Source organism: Mastigoproctus giganteus, chromosome 8 (genome assembly GCF_048544385.1).
Source record: "Mastigoproctus giganteus isolate SK-2022 chromosome 8, ASM4854438v1, whole genome shotgun sequence".
Taxonomy (NCBI): Eukaryota; Metazoa; Arthropoda; class Arachnida; order Uropygi; family Thelyphonidae; genus Mastigoproctus; species Mastigoproctus giganteus.
Window position 1 is genome coordinate 175703235 of NC_143582.1, and position 24246 is coordinate 175727480.

The window sequence follows — 24246 nt, forward strand, 5'->3', positions numbered from 1 at the left end:
TTATGCACCAACATCGAGCCATGAGGATGAAGAGGTTGAAGAAATGTACACCGAAATTGAGAGTCTTCTAGATGAGCAGAAACCCAGTACACTATTATTATGGGGGACTTCAATGCTAAGGTTGGAAAAAGACAAAACAGCACAGAAAGGGGAACTATAGGAAATTTTGAAATTGGTGAAAGACTTGTGGAATTTGCAGAATCTCAAGGACTGTCAGTAACGAACACTTTTTCAAGAAAAGGGTGAACAGAAAGTGGACATGGAAGAGTCCAAATGGATTAACTACTAATGAAATTGACTTCATCCTCACTAACAGAAGATATATTGTGAATGATGTTACCGTCCTGAATAAGGTAAATGTTGGAAGTGATCACAGAATGGTAAGATGTACACTTGATATAGATGTAGGAAAGGAAAGGAAAAAACTGACTCGAGTAAATAATACAAAGGTTTTTGAGATAACAGAAGAGGAGAAAAAGCAGTATGTGCTGGAACTTAAGAACAAGTTTGAGCTTCTGCAGACTGCTCAGGACCAAGATATCAACAAGGAATATTACAATTTTCTGAAAGTGATAAAGCCCAAGAAACCTATAGGGAAAAAGAAATCCAAAGAAGAAAAAATTAGTCAAGAAACACTTGTCATGATGAACCGAAGACGACAAATGAAGAGCAAGAAAAACACTGACAGGGAGAAAATTGAGTATACTGAGTTATGCAAAGCCATTAGAAAGAGACTCAGAGAGGACATAAGAAGATTTAACACAAGAAAAGTAGAACAAGCATTAAGGGAAAACAAAGAATTTAAATCAGCAGCCATAAGCAGTAATACAGAAAGACAAATGATACTGAAACTGAAGAATAGCGATGGTGTACTTATAAACAGCAGAGAAGGCATAATTCAAATAGCAGAAGACTATTATAGAGAATTATACAAGGAGCAGGGGAATGATGCAGCAGTGGGGAAGATGGATTGCAAAGTAGCAACACATACGACATACCCGATATTCTTCCTGATGAGGTAGAACATGCATTGAAGAAAATGAAGAATCAGAAAGCCCAGGGGGAAGATGAAGTTACTCTAGAGTTGTTAAAATTGGGAGGAAGAGACATAACACAAAAACTGGCAAGGCTCTTCACAAAGTGCATTAGAAAAGGTGTGACGCCTAAGCAGTGGAATAATGCAATCATAGTTTTGCTGCATAAGAAAGGAGATAAATCAGAAATTGGAAATTATAGACCAATTAGCTTGTTATCCCACATCTACAAGTTGTTCACAAGGGTCATTACTAACAGATTAGAAAGAATACTTGATGAGAATCAACCGAAAGAGCAAGCTGGCTTTAGGACAGGATTCTCAACTATGGATCACCTTCACGTAATATCATAGCTAATGGAGAAAGCAAATGAATATAAAACACCATTATGCCTGGCATTTGTGGATTTTGAAAAGGCATTTGACTCCATACAGCATAAGGCAATGTTTCGGGCACTGGAAAGACAAGGCATAGAGACCCCATATATTATGATTTTGAAGAAAATATATGAGAGTGCTACCTCCTTCATTAGACTAGACAAAGACAGTAGCAAATTTAAAATCGAGAAAGGAGTTCGACAAGGAGACACAATATTTCCGAAGCTGTTTACTGCTGCCCTTGAGGAAGCTTTCAGAAGATTAGACTGGTCGCAGAAAGGAGTCAATGTGAACGGAGAGTACCTAAACCATTTACGATTTGCAGATGACATTGTGGTCATAAGTCATGATCCCAAAAAATTAGAGGAAAATCTTAATCAGTTATGCACAGTTAGTAAGGATTTTGGACTAAAAATGAATATCGCTAAAACAAAAGTAATGATGAACAAGTATGCCACAGAAAGGGAAATAATGATTGAAGGAGCAGTAATTGAAAAGGTGGAGTCATATACTTATCTTGGACAAGTTATTACTGTAATAATGATAAATGGCTGGAAGTCAAGAGAAGAATAAATTTTGGATGGATATCATTCAGGAAATATAATCACATACTGGAGAGCAATATCCCAGTTTGTCTGAAACGTAAAATAATGAACCAATGTATACTCCCCACCATGACTTATGGAAGTGAAACTTGGGCACTCACCAAAAGAATGGAAGAGAAGCTGAGAACTACACAGCGAAGAATGGAACGTATTATATTGGGAATCAGACTGTTAGATAAGAAGAAAAACACATGGATTAGGCAGCAAACTCAAGTAAAGGACATTCTTATCAAAACTAAAGAACTAAAATGGTCTTGGGCAGGACACATAGCTCGAAGACATGATGACAGATGGACTAAGAAAATAACAGAATGTACCCAAGAGGAGCTAGAAGAAAACCTGGAAGACAAAGGCGGAGATGGATAGATGAAATTCATGAGTTTGTGGGTAGTAAATGGATGGCCAGTGCTCAAAACAGAAGAAACTGGAAAGTTGCTGGAGAGGCCTTCATCCTGCAGTGGATTGAAAATGGCTGATGATGATGATAGGAACCGCCCTCCCACCACTGAGCAACCATAGCCGAGAATGAGTAGTAAAATAAAATACGCTTTTAGGGAATAATAGGTTAAGTAAACAACTTTTAAATAATAATGGCTTTTTTTTATATAATGCGGAGTGAGTCAGGTAAAAATTAATGTAATAATATTAAATGAATTAGAACTAATAGATAGAAATGATAGAAAGAATAAATTCACCTACTCATTACATATTATCTTATCAAGGAGCCATAGTCGTGTTGTGGCTTCTTGATAAGATAATATATACTTTGGTTTATGATTAGTTTTATATTTATTTATATATTCGTTGTATCTTTTTTAATGCTATTAGTTGTAATTCATTTAACCCAGTAATATTATATTAATATTTGCTTAACTCACTACGCATTATAAAATAAGCGATTATTATTCAAAAATTGCTTACTAACCAACTATTCTCTAAAGGTCTATTTTATTATATTTATATAAACTGTTTTATTTTAGTTTTGCACATAGAATCCGTCCTAAAATTTGTAAACTTTTTATGAACAGTGTATATGGAAAGATTTTTGTATTTTCTGCTGCATAACGTGGTAGTAGTGTCATGTGATGCAAGAAAGCATGTGTATGAGCTTATGCAACATCAGCCAAAAAAAAAAAAAAAAAAAAAATCACACCATTCCCTCCAAATGCCTGTCCAGTTCCTCCTTAAATTTATTCCACCTATCAACTTCCACAACAACAGATGGAAGTTTGTTCCAGCAATTAACCACCCCGTGGCTAAAGGCAAATTTCCCCACATCTATTCTACATCTGTCTTTTCTTAATTTTACAGATGTAGAATAGATGTACGTTTGTATGTCTAGTTTCCTTGTAATGAAGTACTTAAAATGATTTTGAATAATTTGTAAATTTAGTAAGACTGAAAGCCCATTATTTTTTGAACTGGTTGTTTGAGCGTGAATCTAGTATTTTATTAATTATAAAATTCCATTTCTTCTTACTGTGACAAGCCAACTGCAGTGCAATTTAGCGCCATCTACAGAGAAATTTCAGAGCATTCAAACCACAACAATAACCGGTGGTCGTATCGACAGACGCCGGAGATGTCGAGTGCTGGAAAAGGAGTATTTGAAGTGTGTTTGGTTGTAGTAATGTTTATTTTATAAGCTTTTACTGTTAGTGTTTAGAGGAATTAAAACGTGTTTCTGGGAAACATTGTCATTTTAATAATGCAGTGTCGGTATTTGATATTACAACCTGTTGAGTTTTAGGATTACAAAGCTAAAATGAAACAGCAGCGCCACTGTTTGTTCACTAAGCCTTGATGCAGTCGAATAGTGTTAGCTCATGCGGTCAGTGGTGAATGAGACTCGTTAGGCCTAATCCTAAGTGCAGCATCAGTCGTTTGCTAGGCAGGAATGTGTGAACTAAATTATAGCAGCGTGAAAAATGAAGATAATTCTTTGCACCAGCTTTCACAGTGATACTGTAAGTAAATTCTTTCCTACTTCACGAACAATTTCCGATAGGCAATTATAAGTTTAAGTATGGGAACAATTACATAATGAATATTATTTACAATAATAACAGTTTCATAGTGACCTATTTAAAGTACGATATAATACAGCATTAATAGTACGAAGCTAAAGACATTTCGCTACCACACTTTTTTTTTTTGTTTTCTTGTTACATGTCATTGAAAACTGTATTTCATGTATGACAACGAACTTCATCAGCACTAAACATTATGTTGGTGTGTATAAACATTCTCCAGGTTGCAATTGGTCATTGACATATTGTCAGTAGGCAGATTCCGATACATAGGAAATGCAAATTAAATTTTATCATTAAAATTATTAAAAAAGTATAATTTTAATAATCATTCCTAAATTCCTTTTAGGGTACAAGGATTTTTTGGAAGTATGTAAGGAACATTACGAAATATCAACGTTTACAATAAAATAAAATTTGAAGTTTGTTGCATTTTTAAGCTACTTTACCACATTAAGAAACAACTCACCCAGTGTCATTAAGGAATATAATTTATTGCGATTTTGAAGAATTAGTAGATATAAAATTTTTGTTAAATGACTTGGCCATTTCTGTAACGCAACAAATATGTAATTCTTTTTTTTATCATTCATGTAAATATTGTCTAAAAACAATATTTTATAGAATAATTGTTTTAAGCTATATATTCATGGAACCAACACGTCACAAGTACGTAAAATTACGTAAATGCAAAGAGGGGAAGGTCAGATAAAATGTTACGAAGAGTTGCTAGGGGTGGCCGCATGGATATTATATAACAGTTTTTTTTTATAGTAATTTAATGTGACTTCAGGTGGAGTATTTTGTTACGTAATAATGGTAGGGATGTCAAAGCTGTGGCTACGAAGTATTATGGAGGAAGCGGATGGGCAATTATTAGTTTCTCTTGAACGTTGTAGAGCCCTAAAAACACGCTTGAATATTTTAAACAATTCTTATATTTAAGATTGAATAATTTCTTCAGTAATGGGAAACGTTATGACAAATAACCTCTTCAGGAATACTGGATGCTACATCAGTATCTTTCTGTGCACGCAGCTGAGATTCGTGTGAATGTTTCAAGTTCCAGGATGTCATTCAGAGATGGAAGATAGATGATACGTAAAAAAAAAAAATAAAATAAAATAAAATTTATGAGCGAAGCAAATACTTTTTGCTTCGCTCATAAATTCACCGAAATTTTTCAACAGACCATAACCCCTGGCTTGTAGCCGTGAAGGGTATTGTGTACGGCATGTGCGTTTTGTATGCAATAAAGAGTTCTTCTTCTATAAAGTGGGTAGTTAGTGCTTTACACATATCGCCTGCTGGAAACATCATGGAGCACGTCCAAGAAGAGGCTTTAGAAAACAGCCGACAGCACGTCAACCATATGTAGGAGATTACGTAGCCCTGTGTTCAGTGGTAAGGCAAACTGCACTTAGCTGAATACCACAGTTGCCAGTGGCAAATAGCGTTTGGAGTGGGGTCGTTTCTAATGGTCATGGGCTCAAGAACAATAACAGAAAGTTTTACCGAGTGACGAATCCCACTACACAATGTTTCTTCCTGAAACACATTTGGAAATGGAGACTGCCTATAAAGCATTGGAGTATCATCTCGACCATGAAGTTTGGTGGAGGCAATCTAATGCTGTGGAGCGGAGCTGTTTCATCTAGTTCTGACTTGGTGTTAGGGCCACGATCTAATTGGGAGTTCAGGACCGTTATGCATTACATATACTTTGGGGATACTATGGAAACAGTCCCTATTAGTATCAACATGTAGGGTCGTGGACAATGACATTGAATAGTCCTATAGAGGCCGCCGTAGCCTAGTGGTCAGGCGCGCGGGTGCATAAGTACACGTGCCTTGAGTGACCGGGGTTCAAGCCCGTGACTGCTGAATACGGTGCTGTTTTATGTATTTTGTCTATCTTGTGGACTCCTCTGACCGTTTGGTCGTCCCGGAGTATAAAGAGAAAATTTATTTATTTATTTATTATTTTTACTGGCTGAGAGTCCAGACCTCAACTGCATTGAATATCTGTGGGATGACTTGCAGTTCTGGATTAGGCTGCGGAAAAACGGGGCTGATTTCCAAACATGCTCTGCAGGAGGAAAATTCTGACTGATATCTATAGCAGTCAGAAAAAATGCAGAGGACGGTTGACGCTGTCGTAAATGTGTAACTGACAGACTCAATAGTCAACTTTTATTATGCTTTTTGTAATAACATAAAAGAAGAGTGAGAGGGTAAAATAAAATGTGGGTGGGAGGCGGCGGTCGTGCCAATGTTGTTGTTTGGAGCACTAGCAACTAAGGCCATATTGCTCCGGGGATATGCGGTGGTCATTCCCTGACCTTTCCACATTCTCCGTATTTGGTGGTGACGGGCTCGAATCCCGGTCTAATCAAGAAGCGGGTGCTATGCACTGCTGCTCCGGCTACGGAGGCGCCAAACCAATGTTATGTAACAGAGTGCTTATTCTTAATATATATATATTTTTACTAATCTTCCATAATAAATTTATTCATTGGAACAGTATATGTGAGAAATTACTGGTGGCCCTAATATAATAATTTGAATTGAATTCATTGGAACAGTGGCACCAGAATTGAAGTACTCGTGGGTATTGCAGTCGGTATAATCACCGTCTTCCTCATACTGGGTGAAAAAGACCCGAGTTCGAATTCCGCCAGTGACGTGAGCAATTTTCATGGGTCTTTATCAAACGTGGCTGAGTTAGTCTGTCTCGGGGGAGGGTAACATTACTTTTTCCCAACCTAAACCCGGGTTTTTCGTCCAGCAAACAGCAAATCGACCACAGAACACGCGTAGTTTACAGACATAATATATACGGCGCAATATGGCCTAAGTTGCTGATGAGCCTAAAATCCTGCAACCACTAGAACTGAATGGCGAAGGAGGCTTGGAACTTTTTTGTCCACCACGTAAAAATATTGGAGGAAATTGCATCGCCCAAATTGCGAAGTGAAAAATAACTCGATGAAACCTCAATGATATTAGAGGTGAAAATGTGCCTATTTCATAAAAAAAATATTTAAAATTCTTATTTACATTTCATCTAGAAAGAGCCATGCCTTTTTTCAGGTCTCAGAGGGCACCTCTGATAACAGCTAATGCCAAATTTCTGTAGGTGAAATCTCGGCTTTCCCGTTATTTATTTATTTATTTTATTTTTTTTTTTTTTGCTGTTGATAGGATTATTTTATTAAGTTTTCATATTTATACTTTTCACTTATTCATACTTTAAGCTGAATTAATAGCAGAGAGCGGTGAACCTTTTTTTTTTTTTTGCAGCTGGAATTTGTATCTGTTATGGCAGTTATACGAAGCTTTAATAATTTAACTGCACCTGTAATTTTACATAATAATTCAACTCTTTTGTGTTATTTGTTGGTTTCATCGTCTGTTAACCATTTATTTATTCATTCAACAGTGGATAATAAAACAAGCGTACTCATCTTCATTTTGTCTTCCAGTTCTTGGGAAGCTAAAAAGTGCAAAAGTACATCAAAATGTACTTTTGTACACTTTTTAGCAAATTTTTTCACACTAGACGAACTATTCAAGCTTACATTTTGATATACGTTTGAATAGTTTCGTCTTCTGTAGTCAGTGTTTGTTGTTATTTGTTTTTTTTGGAGCATTAGCAACTAAGGCTGCTTTTGTTTTTTTGGAGCATTAGAAACTATATTGCTCCGGGGATATGCGGTGGTCATTCCCTGACCTTTCCGCATCCTCCGTATTTGGTGGTGACGGGCTCGAACCCCGGTCTAATCAAGAAGCGTGTGCTACGCACTGTTGCTCCTTCCCACCTGGCTACGGAGGCGCCCTGTAGTCAGTGTGAACCGAACAAAGAACCAGATGTAGTCGCTAATAAGCTTCATTTAAACTTCCTTGGTAGAATGAAAAAATTTATAGTAGGTCTTAGTACTTCCTTGGTACTTTTTAAGTAATTTGCGGTCTTGCAGCGTTCGCCCTTATGTACTACCAAAAAAACCATTCACTAAAGACGAACCTGATTGCCGGGCATTTCGTTCACCGTTAGTTATTTGTCTTTCAGCTCTTGTGAAACCAACATCTGTTTATCTTGTTGACGAATAATATACAGTACTACCTTTCACTTTTGCATTAGACAATTTTGGAAACATAGATTGTATATTCATAAAAGTGTCAACTTGAGAATCCGGTGCTTTAACAAATATCAGTCCAGCTTCATATGTAGTGGTGGGGAGAAATCAAGGGATTGTTTACTATATTTTGTGAGTCATGCTGCAACTCAATTCTGGAAGACCATTGCCTTTTGTAGTGCTGATACTCTGCCCTGCTGTCCCAGAGGTAGAGAAAGCAAGAGAACGTATTGAAATCACCTTGCACAGAAAGATGGAACCCCAGTATCTTGAAGTTCCCAGCGACATCCCATTTATATTGGTCCTAACATTTATTTCACATTTCCGTAGTCGTCTGTGATACGAGAAGTGGACATGACCACTGTTCATATTAAAGGCATAATAAAGTTGTCCTATGCAGGATGGCTCTTGAAGGTTAATTTAATTCCGCCATGGTGATGTGTTATGATACTGGACTCAGTAAGTGGCCAGAAATACTGTATGAGCATAGTGTTTCCCTGTCTTGCGGCTCTTGGGGAGGGGTTCCCCAACTTCGCGAATTAAAAGAAGAGAGGCCTGTGTCACTGGGTTCCATGATTTAGAAATAAATTTAGTTCGACCAGTAAATGCAGTAGCTAATTGTACAGTATTTAATGACAGTAGATAAGTATAATTAACGACACTAGCTTTCGGGATGACGTATCCCTACTTCTACAGCCGATGAAGGAATATGTTATCCCGAAAGCTGCTGTCATTAATTATACTTATCTACTGTCATTAAATACAATTAGCTACTGCATTTACTGGTCGAACTGAATTTATTTCTAATTCGCGATTTAACTTTGTGACACAATGCAATCTCTATAAAGGCTAATAGATAATGTGGTTTGCGTTTATTGTATTATGTTGGTACAAGTATGTAAACAACAAGTATGTTGTTTATCTGGCCTCTTAGCTGTGGGCCTTTGGAGAACTAAGATCCTCCCGTTGCTCGTCCACAACCACGAGGAGGTTGGCCAGGAAGTAGGGTTCAGTGTTCTGGCTGGGATAAATCCTGGCCTCGCCTGAGTTTGTCAGGGAGGGCCTCTAAAAAAAATAGAGAAATACACTGGTGTGCAAAATTTAAGGACCAGTCAGGTTTTCACCTGTAGCTTCTCATAGGAATGGCCTGGATATGGGAAAAGCATACCAAAGGAACCTCGTGAGGTACAGAAATGATGAAGGAAACAATACCTTCATCAAACAAACATAACAACGGAAACAAAACAGTACATAGGGATTTTATTCAAAAATGGCAACATAGCACTGGCTGTCATGATACAGATGCATCACTGCCAAAGATGGAACAAAGGGAAGAGGTGGTCCTCAGTAGGAGATATGGCCACCCCTATTGTCATGTGGACATGTTTATGTAAGGGGCGGCTCGTAGCACGTCAGTTCAACTCCGCCTCGTGTCTCTGTAAAGAACAGTATCACTACAAATGGGCCAGATATGTGTGTAACGGAGGTTTGTGTGTATTATGTGTGTGTTCTGGTCACTTGGCTACCCAGAAGCATCAGTCACCTGGACAGATGATTCTGGGGACTCGTCCACAAAACGGGAAGGTGGGCCAGTTCCAGTAGATGGGACACCTATGGTCTCAGAGTATGAGACAACAACAAAAAAAAAAAATTCCTTTTCTGGGGCCCACTTAAGATGAAGGAAAAAAAAAAAAAATCCAAAAGGAAGAGAAAGAGAAGAATAAAAATAATTAACTAAGATAGCAAAAAAAAAAATAATAATAAATAAAAAAAAAAAATATATATATATATTGGTTTTTAGTATATATACACAAACAAACATACATATATATACCAAAAACCGAAAGGGGGAAAAACCGAAGGAGGGGAAGAGAGAGAGAGAGAGAGAGAGAGAGAGATAAAGAAAAGAAGGGTAGATCTTCCAGTTGTGCAACCATTAAGAATGGCAGCATCAAAATGCCTCCAGCCAGATGGATTTGATCAACCTCGTATCACTGGAATCATACTTTTCCTTAGTTCAAACACTTCTTTAGCAAATACCTGGAACATCTGAAACTTACTATAGTCTCTTAAAAATATAGCTTCTTCTCCTGGAGAAGAAGATAGCATGGGCAAGTTACAGAGCGATGAAAGTAATGAAGCTTACAGTAGATAAAAGTTGATCTATGATAGTACCACAGATAAGGTCTGGGAGGCCAAGGCTGAATATGAGAACACTGGCTAAGAGTAAAGAATAGGGACAAGAAGTTTTCTTGTATGTTAAAACAAAGAATAAAAAAAAAACAAAAAAAAAAACGAACAGACCGACCATTGTATACTAGGTATGGGTAAGTCTTAGATACCCTTCACGGCAGGAATGCCGGGGGCCGGTTAGCCCTTGGAATTCCTGCCTTGAAGGGTATATTGTATACATCCTTTTGTACACAATAAAGATTATATTTATAACCCAGCTGATGAATTGAATAGGTACTATGCATCGATCTTTACTTACGAAAGACCGTTAACACTGAGGCTGAGACATATATCGAAATTACAGATGACTGTTTATTAGAAACCTTTCAACCCTAAAGGCAAGTAAGACTCCTGGAGCTGATGGATGCGACCAGAGAGTGCATTGAACCATTATTGTTAATTATGAGGGCATCTTTGGACTGGGGAAGTGACAGTGTTTCGCCAATATATAAAGGCGGTTTTAAAAGAATTAATAACTACAGATCAGTTAGTTTGACTTCAGTATTAGGAAATATCTTGGTTGTTGTTATAGGGTGCATCAGCAACTTAAGCCGCATTGCGTTATATATATATATATTTGTAAATTGCATGTGTTCTGGCTGGTTTGCTGGACGAAAAATCCAAGTTTCCAGTAGGAAAAAACCATGCTATCCCGAGACCTAGTAACTGGCCAACATTGCAAAAAAGGTCCATAAAAATTTCTCTCATAATTGACGGATTCAAATTCAGGTCTTTTCCACGCGGTGTAGGGTGAACGGTGATTATACCAACTGTGCTACCTAGGGCGGAAAACCTTATAGGCATTGATTAAAAGAGCAATTCAGGAACATTTAGACAAATGACAATCCGAAAGATACACAACACGGTTTTGTTAACTGAAAATTATGTTTAACTAACCTGGTAAGCTATTTTGACATGGTTACCTATGAGCTGGATATAAGGAACAATTTCAAAATAATTTATTTGGATTTTATCAAGGTGTATGACGTATTCTCTAATGAGAGGTTACTGCATAAGCAGGAACGTATTGGGATTATTTGATAGATTATAAGATGGATTGCAGGGTGGATGCAGGGCAGAAGGTAGAGGGTTGTAATTAATAGATATCCTTCAGATTGGTGTAATGTCAAAAGTGAGGTTCCTCAAGAATCGGTTCTTCGATCACTGTTGTTTATTATTTTCATAAATGAATCGACGAGTGGACATAAGGCCGTGTACAGGTTGGGAAAGTCGTCGATGATCATTGTCAAGCAGCGCTCCTTCGGGATGATTTGAACAGGGTTCAGGAATGTCCAGAAAAGTGGCAGCTATGTTTTAGTGCAGCAAGATCTTATACTTAGGGAATAGCAACCCTAAAATAAATTATACACTGGGTTGCGTTGAATTAAAAACAGTAAAGGAAGAAAGGTGTCTGGGAATTATGATACTGGCAGATATAAATTCCTTTGAGAATTGTAAACAGGCGGCCAGGAAAACCCAAGTTGTCCTATCGATGATTTATCGAACAATATCCTGTAGAGATAGGGAGGCAATAATCTCACTTATGAAGCAATTGTAAGATCACATTTCCAATAGTGTATCCAAATATGGAACCTTAGCTGAAAAAAGATATTGAGCTTCTTTAAATTGTCAAACGCAGGCATGGTATGATCGGCAAAAGGGCGACCCTACAAGGAAAGACTTCGATTATGTGAACTACAGAGCTTTTTGCAACCAGGTATCTTAGAGAGCATCTGATTGAGGCAAAAAGCTTAGATAGAAGTCAGTATAATGAAGGAAGGTGGAACTTTCACTGTTATAAAGAATTACAGAACTAATTGCTATAAATGTATATTATTAGTATCAGTTTATTAACCACAAGAAACTGTGGGTCACTCCAGGACGGCAATGTGCCAGGAAGGTGTGGAATTTACAGACTGAGGTGCGAGAAACCACATGTACAATGTATAAGAGTACATACGTGCTCGACCTGAGATATTTACAGAATTCATCTTACATAAGCTTGAAATAAAAACAAATGTAATAATAAACAGCAAGGTAAAAGAAACATAAATGCAGCAGGCAGAAAAGTCCAGGTGATCCTCACAGATTCAATAGCTGGTAACAGTTCTTAAGGATTTCCTTTCTGTAGAGCTTCCCTCACAGAACTTATCTGGGCGGATGTCCAATTTATTAAATATCTGGAGGCAGTTGACTGGAAACATGTCCATCAGGGAATTGATGTTTGTAAGCGTAATCCGCCCAGATAAGTTCTGTGAGGGAAGCTCTACAGAAAGGAAATCCTTAAGAACTGTTACCAGCTATTGAATCTGTAAGGATCACCTGGACTTTTCTGCCTGCTGCATTTATGTTTCTTTTACCTTGCTGGAGAGTTCTCATCACGACAAGAAATGCCTTCACGCTAACACGGCTTATCATGGGCCGAACTGATGCTCCAACTGTATCCCCATTAATCTCTGGCCAAAAGAAGACAAGAGGAGAATACTGGGGATACAGTTGGAGCATCAGTTCGGCCCATGATAAGCCGTGTTAGCGTGAGGGCATTTCTTGTCGTGATGAGAACTCTCCAGAGAGTGGTGCCTAGATTAGCTTTGGAGAATAGATCTGGAAAAAGTAAAATTACCCATGCACCACTTGACACATAGTGCTTGGTCAAGGGGGAAACAAGTCAAGGGGGGGAATGTACCAATATTATTATTATTATTTTATTAACTCAAGGTTCACCCCCTGTACAGCTAGTGGGCTAGGAGGGTGTACAGAAATTTTGAAATATACATTATACACTTCTATACAAATTTTCAGATCTGTACAATATAATTATTGTATTGTAATAATTATTAAATAGATAAATACATTTACTTAATTGTATTCACTTTGAAATAACATAGATCTTAATAATTGAAGAGTTGATTTTTATTTTTTTATTTTATTTTTTTATGTAAACCCCAAACACGAGCGGTATTAGAACCTATAGTACTTAGTATCGTGCTTAGGTTGGAGGTTGAGAAGAACGAAAGAAGATATTTGTTGACATTGGACTTGAATTTCTGTAGACTGTAATTTTCAGGAAACACGTATGAAGGAAGGTTGTTCCAGAAAACGGCAGTTGAATGAATAAATGAGAAAGATGAAAAGTTGGTTCTGTGAGTTTGAAGTTGGACAATAAATGGATGTTGGCTGGTGGCGGCACGTGATTGGACTGTTTTAAAAGAGAGAGAGATTGGGAATTATAGAAGCCAATTCAGAAGAACAGTGCCCATGGAAGTATCTGTAGAAGAGGCATGCAGCAGAAACAGAACTTCTATGAGAAAGCGAGTGGAGATACTCTGTTAGAGATGAATCATTAATTAACCTAACTGCCCTCTTCTGAATGGAATCAAGAAGCCTGAGAGAGGTTTTGGGGGCACCACCCCAGATGTGGGAACAATATTCCATGGCAGGGCGGATTTGCGATTTATACAGAGTGAGCAGCTGTTTGGAAGAAAAGTAACGCCGAGAGCGAAAGAGAAAACCAAGTTTTTTAGATGCAGAGGAAGCAATATTTGTAATGCGCTTGTGCTAAGAGAGATTAGAAGTCAGGGTAATCCCCAAAAGAGATATTTCATTTTGCCTAGAAATTGGAGTGTCACCAAAGGTAAGCATATTAGCAGAAGAATCCTTTTTACGAGATATAAGACAAGACTGAGTTTTAGAAGGGTTGAAATCAACTAAGTTGTCTTTGCCCCACTGGAGAATTAGCTGAAGATCGGCATTTGAGGGATTGGTAGTACAATGTTAAGGTTGACATATATCTTTTCTTCAGTAACTAACATAACAGATTTATTTATTTTTCATTATATTATCGTATTTAATTGTTCACATCATACAAATTTCTGATAAAAACTGCTCAATTTTCACAGCAGTCCTGGTGATTTAGTCCAGATTTGGTCTATAATTTAGGTTCTGTATGTTGACTGATGATATTTTAAGGAGTCTTTATATGCTGTGATGTAATGACTAGATCGTAGATATAGCTTAGCTTAATTTTTCAGCACTCACCTCATAGTAATCCGCTTAGTTGGTTGAAAGTTTTACCACGTACAATAATCCCCGCAAGTCATTAGAATCTCATAACCACTATGTACGTGGTAAAACTTTCAACCAACTAAGCGGATTACTATGATGTGAGTGCTGAAAAATTAAGCTATGCTATATCTACGATCTAGTTCTGTATGTTTTATTGATTTCAAACTTTACCGAATCAATGGAGAAGGTGTTGAAGTGTTCAGTGGTGTTACATGGGAACATTACTTTTAGGGACTCTAAGTTTTGATAGCTTCATCCTAAGTAGGGGATGGCTTCTATTTCTTCCTCTTGTTAGTGCGATGATATCTTCTATCGATGGGGCATCAGTCTGGCGAGTTAGCAGCTTGGTGAGTGTTGACAGATTTTTTTTTGAGGATAGTGAGCTTCCAGGAGGTCATGCCTAGGTTGACTAGGAGAATGGATTTCGAGATGGTGAATGGGTTCCCTTTCAGACGGTTCAGCCACCGCAGAATCCAATGTTCCACATAGAGGTAGATGCAGAGGACTAGATTTCTGAGGCATATAGTGGTATAGGTGTGAGACATCTATTAATGTATTGTTCGATAAGTTTGGTGTTGTGACAGCCTGCGAGCTCCTGGCGGATAGCCCAGAAAGCAGCATAGGTCTTCTTCTTTGTCTTTAGAAAGTGTTCCTTGAAATTTAAGTCTTCGTCCCAGGTCAGTACCAGATGAAATTTGGGGATTGTCTCACCATTAACTGTAACTCGAATGTCATTCTTGACCTCCCTCATCGTGATTGTCATGTGGGCTGACTTGGCATTGTTCAGTTGGAGTCCAGCTCACTGTAAAAAGTCAGTTAGTGAGTGGCGTGTATACTACGCCTTTTATGTGGTTGAAAAGGTAAAAATCTTCGGATCATAGATTTTTCAATTATGAATATATATGATACTATTGTAACAGTTAGAATGAAATTCCATTAAGCTATCAGTGTTAAATTAACACTTACACCTTGTTTCATAGATTTTGAACCACCCTGTAGAAATCATTGAACTGAAACTGACGCCCTTTTGATATCACCACCCTCGCAGCCGAACTTCTCTTGAGGAATATTCAAACTGAGGCTTCTCTTTAACAGGCTTCTTACTTAGATTGAATTCCTCCGATATAGATTAAATTCCTCTGAGTATTTAAATTGGTGACTTTTATTGTATAAAAATTAAGTACAATTGATTAGTGCTGACGGACCAATATTTCACTATGTTATCATGCGGTGTGTTCGCCTGTGCCCAGAGACTTGCATAAGCTTATGTTGTCATGGAGTGTCTTCACCGGTGTTCAGCGATGTGCATAAGATGATGGACGTTTTGTTTTCTTTTTAGCGTTTGTAATCACAATGTACTGTTGAGAATTGTTGTTAATTGTTGTTAAGATTGAATTTCAGGCGCGTTAGCATATATGCATATTGTCTTCACCATATCTGTCCGCATGTAACAGAGTTTCTCCTAGTGGACGGATTTTCATAAAATTTTATATTTGGTTCATATAGAAGATTTGTCGATCCATCCCGAATTCCATTGAAATCGGACAAATAGAAATCTGGCAATTATTTCTTTTTTTTTTCCATACAGGTTGTATGGGAAAAGAAAATTCATAGATTAAACTTAGTTTTAATGCAATAAATAATATACAGTTGTAATTAAATTGAACGGCTAAGTTTTGAGAACGCAAAAACTATAGCGTTTTAAATGTCCAATACAATTAAGTCTTTATGCTATCATCCCCATTTAGTCTTCTATACAATTATAATCTTAGTAATTAATTGCTAAGAAGATACCTGTGTTTACTTTTCGCTGCAGTTAATCACAGAAACGTATAAAAAATTCAATTAATTTTAAGAAAAAAAATCGAATGCGCCTGAAATGTAATACATTGAGTATATTACCTGACTTATAATGGAAGTATGTTGTTGGATGTTTAGACGTTACTTAATAAGAAAAAGTTAATCAATATCATATTTTCATTACCCCGACCTAGAACGAAAGGTTGTATCGATGCTAAATTTTCAGCCTCTGTTCTGTTGGTCCCTGGGAAAATTTCAGGTCTAGTTACAATTTCACAGCCCTCACTTTACCTTCCTTCCCCCACAAAAATCGGCGTAAATGAAAGTATTCACGTTAATCGACAAGAAAAACGTGGATTTAAGAAATTTTCAACACATACTCTGTTGGCCTCTGGGATGGTTCTAAGTTCAATTCCGATTTCACAGCATTCCCTCCTCATACAAAATACTATAAATTTGGAACAGGAGTTCTGATCCATTTTCAAAATTTCAGTGATTGCTTAGAATATTTTAGGAATCTTCATAACGAATTTACGTGTGGATGGGTTGACTTATTTTGTTATGAATCCTGAATTATTGTATTTGCTAATGCTCCTGAAGTGTAACGCACTGTACATTAACTAACTTGGATTTCTCTGGGTATAATGTTTTAGGAAGCACTGAAACTTTGCAGTTATTAAAGAATATTGTTATTATTTCAGGATGTCAGATCAAACTATAAATTTCGGTTCCCCCCTCCCCGCGCCAGGTTGCTGAACGCACCACGTGATCTTTATCAGCCATACCAAACCAGACGTCGACCGCTGACTTTTCGGGCCTCTTTGTGGTGGTGGATCCGGCTGTGTTATAGTTTCACCACTGTATCGCATTAAAAAAGAAAAAAAAAAAAACCCTTCCGCCATGGCACTGTTCCTGCCAATCAATTAATGGTGAGAACCAGATAACTCTCTTGGTTAATGACAGGCTTGCTAGCAGAGAATGAATGCTTATCTCACATAAGTCCTGCTCGGAAACCATACAAAATCTAACGACAGGCTTGCTGAAGCCTGGGAGCAAACCTTTGCCAAGGGCACCCTCACATGAAATGTAAATTTGGTTTGGAACGAACTATAATCGTATGAGTTCTAAATTGGTGCTAATTATTTAAGCAATAATCACATCGCTTCAGAAGATGTCACGTAACCACTTCCCCTGCACATGCGTAAACTGCGACATGGCAATAAAGCGATAACTAAAACCGAAGCGTTCATTACAATAAACGTTGTGTTTTTGTGTATCAGTATAGGCTGATCGGGACTTCATAAAAGTAGTAACATAACACGAATGATAACATTATCCTTGAGAGGAATGCCAGAGGTGTATTCAACTCTGGCAGTAAGCTAGATAATCTTGTAATAACTGAGAGTAAAGTGGAGGAGAAATTGTTGAAGGTAAACACAAGAAAGGCACCTGGGGTGGATGGAATCTATCCAGTTATATTAAAGGAGGCGGCAAAGGCAGTAAGCAAACCCTTAGCCATAATTAGGAGAGCTTCCCTGGACTCAGGGAGGTACCTATGGACTGGAATGAGCAAATATGACCCCAATCCACAAAGGAGGATCAAAGGGTGACACAAGTAATTATAGACCTGTTAGTTTAACTTCTGTTCCAGGGAAATTAATGGAGGCACTGGTTAAAGAAGCATTGCAGGATCATCTAGACAAGACTTCAGTTATAAAGCTCGGGCACAGCATGGGTTTGTTAAGGGGAAGTCTTGTCTGACTAATTTGATTGGATACTATGATGTAGTCACAAAGGAAGTGTGGCATTGGAGGCAAATTGCTGCTATGAATAAAGGGATGGTTGAGTGTGAGAAGACAGAGAATTGTAATCAATGGACACTGCTCTTCGTGGACTAATGTTATTAGTGGAGTCCTTCAGAGTTCAGTGTTGGGTCCATTATTGTTTTCTGTATTTATAAATGATATTGATGATGGTATATCAAGCTTAATGTCCAAGTTTGCAGACGATACGAAGGTTGGCAGGGTTGTTAATGACACTAATGACAGTACAGGATCTAGTACAGATCTAGAAAAGTTGAGCAGATGGGCTGAGAGGTGGCAAATGAAGTTTAACATTGACAAATGTAAAGTACTACATATGGGAAGCAGTAATCCTAGAGTAACGTATCAACTCTGTGGTACCACACTGACAATGTTAGAGAATGAAAAAGACCTGGGGGTAATTGTGCAGGCAGATATGAAGTTTTCTGAGCAGTGCAGACGGTTTGCAAGAGTAGCTCATGGTGTCTTGTCAATGATATACAGGAATTTTTCTAGCAAGGATAAGGAGGTGATTATCCCCTTGTATAAAGCAATGGTCAGACCACACCTTGAGTACTGTATACAGGTCTGGAGGCCTCATTGAAAGATGTAGAGCTGTTGGAACTAGTACAGAGAAGGGCAGCAAGATTAGTGAATGGAACAAACGGTTACTCTTACGAAGAAAGGCTTAAGTTTTGCAAATTACAGTGTCTGGAGACTAGTCACCTGCGAGGTGATCTGATTGAGGTGTATAAAGCCTTGAATGGTTTGAGCATGCTCAATGCTGATGGGATTCTTCCTCTTGCTCAGAATACCCTGACAGGGTATATTGAATTTATGCCCTGACAGGGCATAAATTCAAATTGAGGAAAGACGGTTGTAGGATAAATGTGCGGAAGTTTGCCTTTAGCCAGCCGGTGGTTGTTTGCTGGAATAAACTTCCATCTGTCGTTGTAGAAGTTGATAGCTTAAATGGATTCAAGGCAGAACTTGACAAAATTTGGAGCGAGTGGATGGGTGAAATAAGGGTTTTTTTTTTTTTTTTTTGGTTGATGCTATATAAGCTTGCTTTCTTGCATCATGTGCCTTTGCTAATGCTAATACAGTAAGCAGGTTCCTTGGAAGGTTTTATGTCTCGTCCTGATTCGATGCGTTTTCTCTAAGTTTCTCCTTAAGGAAATTTATATAAATGAAAGTATGTTTCAGATCTTCGGGCGTTACTCGGGAAGGAAACAAATTCAAATTATTATTTTAACGACATTAGAGCTTGTCTTTCAGATCCATATTTTTGTATTTCTTTGTAGAATTTGCGTTCCAAGACTGATATTTTCTTGTGTCGTGCTGAAGAACTCAGACTACTTTGCTGGCAAAAATCTTATTCCTTCCGCATAACACAGCCTTTATTCAAGAGGACTTTAGAAATTTCTTGCGTCGTTGACGAGTATCAAACCACGATCTCTTTAGAAGGGTGACAGAAGAACGTGAATTGTGCCAACTAAGCTACGACGGAGAACACACGAGAATGAAAAGTTCAGTATCTTGCTCAAGCATTATTCGAGAAGGGAAAAAAATGGGATGGATACTAATTTTGCAGCTTACGTGTTGTTCGTTCTTTGGAAGGTTTCGGGTCCAATTCTGATTTCATAGCCCATTCCCTTCTAGCCAGTGTTCCATGGAGAATTGCAACAGCATATGCCATATATTTGTAACAGTAGCTACAGTCCTTTTAAAGTTTCAGGACTTATTTAGAATATTGTTCTGAACCTTTTTTTTACAAAGTTTCCAAATTTTATGTCGATAGGTTAACCAAATTCTCCTGTGCTTCCACCCTCAAGAAGTACTGCTGCAGAAATCCTACTTCACTTGTTCAACGTGTTTTTTTTTTTTTTTTTTTTTTTTGTTTTCCCTATACCACGAGCAGTGAATCCATAAGTGTAATTGTTTTTTTTTTTTTTTTTTTTTTTTTTTAATCACGCATGGAGTTTTCAAGGTAATGTAATCGTAACAGTGATGCTGAAGGAGTTACCTTTCTGATAGATAGTACCATACACAAAGTTAAATGAAGTGGAAGGTGCTGCGCTCTATCCAGCATGCATGTTTGGTTATCATGCGCTGCTAAACTGATTTTTGATTGCTGCTTACACACCATTGGACTTGGCACATCATGGCTTTAGTTGCTCATGCACCAAAAAAAAAACAACCCTAAAATCATTCATTCACTTGCCATACACTCCATTGTTAGTACGGTAAAACAATAAAACCTCCAATTTGGACATTCCATAATTCGGACTACTTTCATTATAGGCGCGTTCGCGGGCATGTGGAAATATTATTTAAATCATGTGACTATGTCTACATTTATACATGCATAAGCTCCTATTGTTTCCACACGATGTCCTTCCTTCCTTCCGTCTGTCTGTTGGTTCGCGCGCGCATGTAACAACTCGACACCCTGTAGACAGATTTTCATGAAATTTTATATTTAGTTCTTTTAGAAAGATTTCTCGAGCCGTCGCAAATTTCATTAAAATTGGGCGATTAGAAATGCTGCAATCATTATTTCCTTTTTCCATACAGTTTGTATCGGGAAAAAGAAATTCATTTAATGCACCTTTAGACAGGCAGTGCACGATTTGCTTCTATTGTTATTAGCATTAGCAGTATCAAATGATGCAAGAAAGCAAACTTATAGAGCATCAGCAAAAAAAAAAACAAACAAACACCTCCCATTTCATCTATTCATTCATTCCCTCCAACATGTGTGGACATGTGTTTTTGTAATTGGCGGCTCCTAGAACGTTAGTTCAACTCCGCCTCGTATCTCTGTGAAGAACAGTATCACTACAAATGGGCCAGATATGTGTGTGACGAAGGTTTGTGTGTATTATGTTTGTTCTGTTCTGGCCGCTTGGCTACCCAGAAGCATCAGTCACCTGGACAGATGATTCTGGGTACTCGTCCACACCACGGGAAGGTGGGCCAGTCTCAGCTAATCACGTACTGTCTCAATACGAGACTCTGAGCCACCTGATGTTGCCAAAAGGTGGCCCAGATTCCTCTAGGGGCCCACTACAGAGGAGAGAAAAAAAAAAAAAAACGAAACATATATATTTATTTAGATTTTCCCGTGGTGCAAAAGAAAGGAAAAAAAAAAAAAAAAAATGATATCACTGTAAAACGCAAAACAAAACAAAAAAAAAAAGTGACAGCAACCCTGAAGAACGCAAAAAAAAAAAAAAAAAAAAAAACCAACCATGTGACTGATTGTAGAACGCGAAGAGAAAAAAAAAAAAAAAAAATATATATATATAATAATGATAATAATAATAAAAAAAAAAAAAACAGCCATGTGACTGATTGTAGAACGCGAGAAAAAAAAAAAAAAATATATATATATATACATATATATCCAACAGTTCGTGTAGTTCTTCCTTGAATTTATTTAAGCTATCAATTTCCACAACAGCAGATGGAAGTTTGTTCCAGAAATCAACCACCCTCTGGCTAAAAGCAAACTTCCGCACATCTATTCTGCAACCGACCTTCCTCGGTTTGAATATATGGCCCCTCGTGTGTGTGTGGTCTGAGCAGGAGGAAGAATCTCATTGGTATGATCTTGCTCAATCCATTGAAAGCCTTAAACGCCTAAATCAGATCACCTCGCAGGTGCATAGTCTCCAGACACTGCAGTTTGCAGAACTGAAGCCCATCTTGCTAAGAGAACCACTTTGTTCCCCTCACCAATCTCACACAATTTCCACAACAGCAGATGGAAGTTTGTTCCAGAAATCAACCACCCTCTGGCTAAAAGCAAACTTCCGCACATCTATTCTGCAACCGACCTTCCTCGGTTTGAATATATGGCCCCTCGTGTGTGTGTGGTCTGAGCAGGAGGAAGAATCTCATTGGTATGATCTTGCTCAATCCATTGAAAGCCTTAAACGCCTAAATCAGATCACCTCGCAGGTGCATAGTCTCCAGACACTGCAGTTTGCAGAACTGAAGCCCATCTTGCTAAGAGAACCACTTTGTTCCCCTCACCAATCTCATTGCCCTTCTCTGTACCCGTTCTAGCAGCTCCACATCCTTCCTAAAACGAGTTTTCCAGACCTGTATGTAGTACTCAAGATGTGGCCTGACTATTGTCTTATACAGTGAGATAATCACCTCCTTATCCCTGCTAGCAAAATTCCTGTATATCATTGACATGATATACAGGAGCTGTATATCATGAGCTGTCCTGGCAGCCTGTCTGCATTGCTCAAAGAACTTCATATCTTTATTTGTTCCGCCAAACTAAAGTGCTACATTGGTGAGTGACAAATTCCCTTCATGGCAGTAAATGCCGGGGATTGCACAATTAGTTCCGGTATCTATCATTTTCCACTACACTGAGTGTAGTACCACACAGTTGGTATTACTCTTGGGTTACAGCTACCCGTATCCAGTACTTTGCATTTATCAATGTTAAACTTCAATCGCCATTTCTCAGCCCATCTGCCGAACTTTTCTAGATCTTGTTGCTGTAGCATGCTGTCATTACTGTCATGAACCACCCTGCCAACCTTTGTATCATGTGCAGACTTGGACATTAAGTCTGATATGACTTCATCAGAATTATTTATAAATAAAAATAAATAATTACATTTGCTATTTGTACTCCGGGACGACCACACGGTCAGAGGAGTTCACAAATAAATAAATAAATAAATAAATCTTTATTGTGAAGTAGATTTACAGCACAATATCCCATCACGGCGACGAGCGCCAGGGGTTCACATATAGATAACATAAGTACAAATTCAAATGGCTACAAAATATAGCGAACACATACAAAAGGCTACAAAATACAGATTACAAATGCAAAAAGAAATACAAATACATCATCAAAACAAGGAGCTGAACACAAATAAAGAAAAACAAATACAAGTTGGCAGTGATTCAGGTTTCAAGAGCTTTGATAAACTTGTGTCTGTCCTTCTTTTTACTTATTATGGTGTCGATGTCGGCGTCCACACGGTTGAGGGCAGCGAGCATCTGCTTGGGCAGAAATCTTTCGGTGAGTACAAGCCTGTTGTGGTGAGCCACAAGGGCTGGTACCGACCTTAGGCTTGGCTGTGGAATCCTCCAAGAGCAAGCATTCCAAATATTTGGAGATGATATTTGGCCTGAGATGAGTTTGGCTGTGAAGACCAGCCTCTTTTCAACGATCAGGAACTTCAACCTCGGGATGTCGAGTGCTTGTGCCATCATGGTAGTTGTAAGACAGAGAATACAAGAAACAGCACCGTATTCATCAGTTACGGGCTTGAATCCCGGTCACTCAAGGCACGTATACTTATACACTTTGTGCCTGGCCACTCGACTACGGCGGCCTGTTATAGAAAACAACAATGGGCCCAACACTGAACCCCAGGGGTCTCCACTAATAACTTTCGCTACACCGTGGAAAGTCTTGAAAGCAGCAGCATGGCTGCAGCCGTAGGACGTCTTCAGACACTTAGTAGAGTCAGTGCCTAGGCGAATAACGACTGTTATTGGTGCGAATGGTGGCACAACTCAGCATCATACAATATGACCGAATACACCGTTTTTCTTATGTGTCGTACAGTTGTCGCAGCTGGTCTCACGTGCAAAAGGTGTTGTTTGGATTGCCAACGTAGATAGTTCATCCTCTTTACAAGTACAGCCATTCTCAGACTTAGTAAGGGTTGCGTTCCGCGGAACTCTACGTAAGTCGGAATTTCCCTAAATGCTTATGCAGCACTCGCAAATTTGATTGAATTTGATTGAAGCAAAAAAGAAATGTTCGACGAACATGTAAATAGAATTACACTGTATTTATTCATTTTTTTTTCTCATGCGCAGGAAATATTACAAAAATTTAAAAATTATTAAATTACAAAAAGAGAGAAGAGAGAGGCATAACGTCTGCAAGTTTTACCTTTCGAGCATAATTGCCAGAATTAACTCTCCAGCTGATAAGCACGCCGCTGAGGAAGTTGAGGGCTGTGGAGATTTAGAAGGGGCATTTCCAACGCATCACAAAATTTCTCTGCAGCTGCAGAATCAGGACTGGCGACTTAACCGCATACTTTAATGTTTTGGAAATCAGCGCGATGCTTGAACACATTAAACCACCCTTTGCTTGCCACGAACTTGGCT

General features: G+C 38.2%; 1 protein-coding gene across 1 annotated transcript in view; it reads left to right on the forward strand.

Annotated features, from left to right (window-relative positions):
- The first annotated feature begins 3592 nt into the window (after positions 1-3592).
- LOC150082029 (rho guanine nucleotide exchange factor 17-like) overlaps positions 3593-24246 on the forward strand; it is an 862761-nt gene continuing 842107 nt past the window's right edge. Inside the window, exon 1 of the mRNA XM_090380403.1 lies at positions 3593-3983. The gene's annotated coding sequence lies outside the window, so the exon portion shown is untranslated. The remainder of the gene's footprint in view (positions 3984-24246) is intronic.